The sequence below is a fragment of the Equus przewalskii genome, chromosome 10 (assembly GCF_037783145.1).
Source record: "Equus przewalskii isolate Varuska chromosome 10, EquPr2, whole genome shotgun sequence".
NCBI classification, from domain to species: domain Eukaryota; kingdom Metazoa; phylum Chordata; class Mammalia; order Perissodactyla; family Equidae; genus Equus; species Equus przewalskii.
In genome coordinates, this window is record NC_091840.1 from 41567742 (window position 1) to 41574151 (window position 6410).

Genomic DNA, 6410 nt, shown 5'->3' on the forward strand with positions numbered 1-6410 from the left:
AGCTCTCAGAGGGGACAAGTTCTCCTACTGTAGATTAATTCTGGGAAGGGAAAGCCATGCCTCTTTATTGCTCCCCAAAGCTGCTCGGAATGGGAGGGGCTTGGTGTGAGTGGTCCAGTGACAACACGCAGAGTGTTGATGTTTCTTTTCTGCCTGTGGTCAGAAGTCACCAGCACTGCTGAACAGCTGTCCCTATTTTCTGTGCAGTCCAATAGCTCAAAGTAAATATTCTTGAGCCCATGCTGTGTGTCAGGCTCTGTTCTAAGCAGTGTACTTGGTTCACTCATTTAACCCTCCTACCGTTCTGCCTGGTAGGTACTGTTATCACTCCAGTCTCATAAATGAGAAAAGAAATGGGAGATGCTGGAAGTTAAGTTGTTTCTTCAAATCACTCAGCTAGCAGTGCACTCTTTAATTTGGGCAGCATACGCCCGGTATAAGGCAGAGGTTTGAGCACTCTGAGAAAAGGGAGCATAGACATCAGGGGATGCTGAGCAGGATTCAAATCTCAGCCTTCTCGCTTGTTGGCTCTGTGACCTGGCACCAGTTCCTGCACCTCCTGGAACCTCAGTCTCCTCATCGATGAAGAAAGTGGGATCTTGCTACCTGGTATAGATGTTGTGAAGAGTAGATAAACGAAGTGTGTGAAGCACTTAGCCCACAGGGAACACTCAAAGACTATTGGCTGCCCTCATCCAGCCAGGATCTGCACTCTCACCTCCCAGCACACCCTGGAAGGGGAGCCACGCATCATCAACCCAGGTGAGTCCTTCTCTCCAGCCCAAGTGGACTCCAGCAGCGGGTTGTCTTCAATGTTCATATCACATGGGTGGCCCATGACACCCTCTAGTTCCCGCTGTGCATGCAGGTCTCCACCTCCCACCCCCATCCCACCTTTAAATTAAACAAAATTGCCTGTCATTTCAGTAAGTTTCTATCCTGGAAGGCAGAACAGCATTGGAGAAGCAGACATGTTAACAAGAGACTTTCACATGTTGAAGCGTATGGGGTAACTAGTCGGGTTCAAAACCCATCAGCTTGTTAAAGAAGGCTGACTTATGGCCTATCAAACACACATTGTACATTTGCTTAACTGTTAAAGAATGAGCTCTCTTAAGAGAGGGACATGTGCTTCCCCTCCTTGCTGGGGCCACTGGTCTTAGTCCCTTTCCTGACATCAGGGTCACGTTGACCTGCTCATTTGCAACTGAATACCTCTTGGAAACTTTGATGAAAATGTATCCTGAGTGTGTTTAATGTATGTTCTTTGTACTAAAAAGATGTAGGACTGTACTGAAACCATGGTTCTCCAGAACTCTTTCTTCTTTTCTGGAAAAGCTCTTCCTGGGTTATAATCCTCACTCAGGCTCAAGTAAAACTCACCTATCTCTCTCACTAGAGAATGATTATTGGTTATTTTGTGTTGACGACATGTAAGCTCATTCGTCTTCTCCTCACCAGGTAGCAACTGAGCATCTACTATCTTCTCCCTTGAGCACATAGTGGGTCCGACACCCCTTGGGAATAGAGGTGATCAGGGAGCAGGTGTAGGGAGCCAGGTTCTGAATCTCACCTGGTCCCTCCTTTGTTGATGGATTGGGCTAGCCTTCCATGGCAGTGTGGAAGAAAGACCTGAGTCATGGAGGAAGAGGCCTGGGATTTGCCATGTGCCTGGAACACCACAGCCATCACTGTCTGCCGCTGGACCCATTATGATGGCTCCTGGGAGGGGGCTGAGAAGCAGCTGCTACATGTGGAAAGAACTAGAGGATTCTAGTTGGTGAGAACCACTGACTGATACGGCTGCCCAAAAGAATGAAATCATCTTATGCTGTATTCCTGAAGGTAGAATATCTAGAAACAAGGGAGGTGAAAGCCCCATACTGTTATGTGTTGGTCAGATTCATTAGGTACAGTGTCCAGTTCTGGGCACACACCAGGGGGCCAGGGCAAAGTGAGAGAACATCACTGAGTGCCTACTATGTGGCAGGGCCACTGCAATATTGTGATTTATTCCAAATATACATTTGGTCATTCAGACGATCAAAATATATTTCTCATAGCTATGTGGTCTTCATCCACAGTTCCTGGCTCACAGCTCTCAAAACCCTTGGAATTTCTTGTTTATGTTACTGAAGGTGATGTTTGGACCCCAGCCAAGGGTGGGACCTGGTTACCAGGAGAAACAGCCCTGTGATCAGAGGATTGGAACTTTCAGTCCCACCCCCTGACTTCCCGGGGATGGGAGTGGGGGCTTGAAGTTGACTCAATTGCCAACAGCCAATGACCTAATCAATCACAACTACGTAATGAAGCCTCCACAGAAACTGAAAAGCTCAGCTAGTCTGTCTTTTTCTAAGAGCTTCCGGGTCGGTGAACACATGGAGGTGCTGGGAGAGTGGCACCCAGAGAGGGCAGGGAAGCTCCACACCCCTGCGCTCATACCTTTCCCTATGCATCGCTTCCATCCGGATATTCATCTGTATCCTTTATCCTATCCATTAATAAACTGGTAAACCTAAGTGTTTCCCTGAGTTCTGTGAGCCCTTCTAGCAAACTAATCAAACCTGAGGAGGGATTGTGGGAACCTCTGATTTATAGCCAATCAGTCAGAGGCATGGATGACAACTTGGGCTTGTGACTGGAGTCTGAGGTGGAGGGTGCTCTTGTGGGACTGAGCCCTTTACCTGTGGAATCCGATTCTATCCCTAGGTAGATAGTGTCAGAATTTAGTTGACTTCTCAGACACCCTCCTGGCGTCCAAGAACTGCTTGTTAACGTGGGGAAGCCTACACACACACACACGCAGACGTTGGAATTGGGTTCAGGAAACTTCTGCAGCCGTGTGAGGTGCTTTTCCTGTGATCTCTCACTTCACAGCAGGCAAATGATGTGAGACAAGTATTACCCTCATTTACAGAAGGAGAAACCGGGGTCACTGAGGTGAAAGAAACTGCTCGGGGTCATCCAACCAGCAAGCGAAGGAGCTTGGATTTGAAGCCAAGTCCTGCTGATTCCCAAACTGTGTGCTCTTGTCTCCCACCTGGGCTCCCCTTTGGGATAATGTTCCACTCTGTGGAAAATGCCATTTCATTCCACATTACATTCTTCTCAGGAGGCCCCTGGATACAAAAGAGAATGGACTCATCGTTCCTTCCCACTCAGCTGCTCAGCCTCCACCCCCCATTTCCTGTGACCCCTCTGGAATGAGCCATGGATGAGAGGCTGCTGACAGGACCTCATCCCAATGGGATGTCTCCTTCCTCAGCACTGTGCAAAAATAAAATTCCTACTTTCTTCCACCACACCTGGTGTCAGAGTTTGGCTTGCTGCGCAACGGGTGAGCGAACTCACTTCAGGTTTGGTATCAATTTGGCGACCCAGATGGGACAATGTCCCAGGTGGACGTCTCGCCTGTGGCACACCAACCTCTGGCTAAAGGCCTCTCTTGGAAGCTGTCCTGTAGCTGCCTGAGCCCCTTGTCTCAGGGACAGCCCCAAGTGACTGGCTGCTAGCCAGACATCGTTGGCCCACGGCGCTTTTGCTTTGGTGGTGGAAGAAACCAGGTTTAGGACTTAGGAAGATGTCTCTTGTAAGTAGTTTTTGTTTTTGTTTTTGTGTTAACCTTTTCCAACAGGACTGGCCGGAAATAATGGGTACCCGGCAGCCCTCCGGGCTCCGTTTGTTCTGAAGTTGCTGTGACGCCATAGCCAGATTTTGGTAAGTCTCCCGGGTGTGCACAACCGATGTCCCTTGTCCTTGCTCATTTGGGAAGATTTGCGTAGTGGATCCTCATTTATTGGGCGCCCACCGAGTGTAAGACAGGACCCAAAGCTGAGCCTGACATGCTGGACTCCCCACTCCCTGGGTACAGAAAATATTGATCAAAAATGAAACTGGGAGATCAGTTCAGCAGAGCCCTCGTTGCCCCTAGGAGCACAAAGCACACAGCCACAGGGGTACACGTTTCCTGTGACATGTTGGGTCCCATGAATGGAGACCCACCCCATGAGAAGGCGTGTGAGAAGTGAGGCAGGGTGCTGCAGTGATTAGTAGCACAGGTCCTGCTGCTGCACTGCCTGGGATGAGCCCCAGCTCTGACACTTCCTGGCAGTGAGACCTTGGGCAAGTTATCTCACTTGTCTGTGCCTTCATTTCTCCAAAGATACAATATGCATAATTAGTTGCACCTGTGACTCTTCCCTTTCTGAGTTCTCTTTAACTTAATATTTTCATTAGCATTTATAAGACGAGAAGCTGAGACCCCATAGTTTCCTTTTAATTGGTCTTTTCATAGGTACCAATAAAACAGTTGTTTATCATAAGAGCTCTCTAAAAAGTTTCCCAACTCAAAGATCCATTGTTTGGCCTTTTTTTCTCTCCGGCATCTAAAGAATATTGTAGCCACATGGTGTTACAAAAGAAAATCATCCCTCTTCAGACACCGGCTTATAGCTATAGGTTGACCATCAGCCGAAGTTTTTCCTAAGGGGCTCTTAGGTGGAATAGATGCAGTACCTCCCAGGTTAACACTTTTAAAAGGACAAACAGACAAACAACAACAAATACCAAACAAGCGTGATTTCCCAAAAACCCTCAGCCACAAACGGAAGCCAAAACAAAGACCAAACCAAAAACCACAGTGTTTCCTGTCCCAGCTTAGTCCGTGTTTTGTTTTTTTCAGATTTAAGAAACCCTTTTTCTCTATTCTCTTAAAGAACTATGACTTACAGCAATTAGTAAACAAAATTGAAGCATTTGTCTTTTTCTCCCTATCTGAACCCTCTAAAATGTAAAACTCCTGATGGATAAGTATTCTTATTCTCATGGCAATATGGCTGTTTGCATAAGTCCAACAAGAATCTGTTCTTCTTATAACAGGACACAGTAAGAAACACTAGTTATATTACCAAGGCTTTGACTGGAACATCATTTTTGAAAAAACATACAGGCTTGGATATAACAAGACAGCTTTTGAGGAACGAAGGTTGACATTCTAGAATAAAGCCACTTGGAAATGTTGGCTTGGTACCGTGCTTATGGGTTCTGTAACCTGGTAAGGTTGAGCAAAGAATGTTGCTCCCTCTGGCAGATACAAGGAACCTCAATATTTTGGGGAACCTCACGAAGAAAGGAATTCACCCAAATCTGTAGGTACTGCAGGCAGAATCTGATAACAGGTCCTTTGCTTGGCTTTCCTTGAGAGGCCTTTAAAGTTCAACCTGAGATGCCTTATAAGGTTCCAGCAAAGCAGATTTAAAAGAGCCTATATGGTCAATTACTATTCTTGCTGTACTTATGTAAATAATTATTCCAAATTTATTAAAACTAGACATTGGGCAAGCCAGTTAGTCTTAATTTGGCTATGTCTAGTGAAATTGAAGATGATTTTAGGGAGGAAGATTATGTTTCAATAGAAACTATAATACACTTTTATAGATATTGGATTTTAGGTTTTTCAATTGTCTTTGAAATTTTTGTTTTACTTCTGTTAACTGGACTGGATCTTGAATTCTTCTAGTCTCCTGAAATATCTGGCTAAAAACCTCCAAACTAACATTTTCAGGGTTTTTTCCCCATCATTTTCATTTAGAGTCAGTGAAAACTAAATCTGCCCTTTTTCCCAAAGCCTTACCAACTAAAGCTGGAGGATCTAATATTAACTTAAGAGAGATTCATGTCTGCTGCTGTGTAAGCCACTCAAAAAGCTACCTGAGTTCCTGATGACACCATCAGAGACATTTCAAACTGCATAAGATGCTTCAACCCTGACTTCTAGGAATCTTGATTGCCTGCCCCCTGGGCTCAGAAACTGGTTTATAATTTGCTCCAACCATTAACCTTGTTTTTCTCTTTTTGTTTCTCTAGAAAAACTCTTTATTAAATACCTGGTTACTTACTTACATGATACAGGCCTAACTTCAGGAGCCCACCAGCATCACCACCTTATTAAAAGACTGGTTCAATGAGTGAAACAACCTATGCCCCATTTCAGCAGGAAGGAGCTAGATTGGTCGCCACCCCAAATTCCTCAAGATTGAGGGATGGACATAAAATATGGGGGAGTTGATACCGATCCTGATATCAGTTTCCCCACATTACACCCAGCATATATGGGGTTAAAACCAAAATGCTCATTCCCTGCTTACTCTCTGGCTTCCTGGCTCCAGAATCCACTATTCTCCATGGAGACAGACACCGCCAAGGACAAGCACCTGGATTCACTATCTCCTCCCCACAAAGAGATACAGACTGGTGGGAAAGCTGCTGACCAGCAGGGTCATGGGCTCCCTCCTCTCTGTGAGTAGTCTCAAGGCCAAAGACAGGCTGGTGGGAAAGCTCCGACCAGCCAGGCCATATGCTCCTAAATAAAAACCCCAAATAAAAACCCTTCCTTTTAGCTTTTCGAG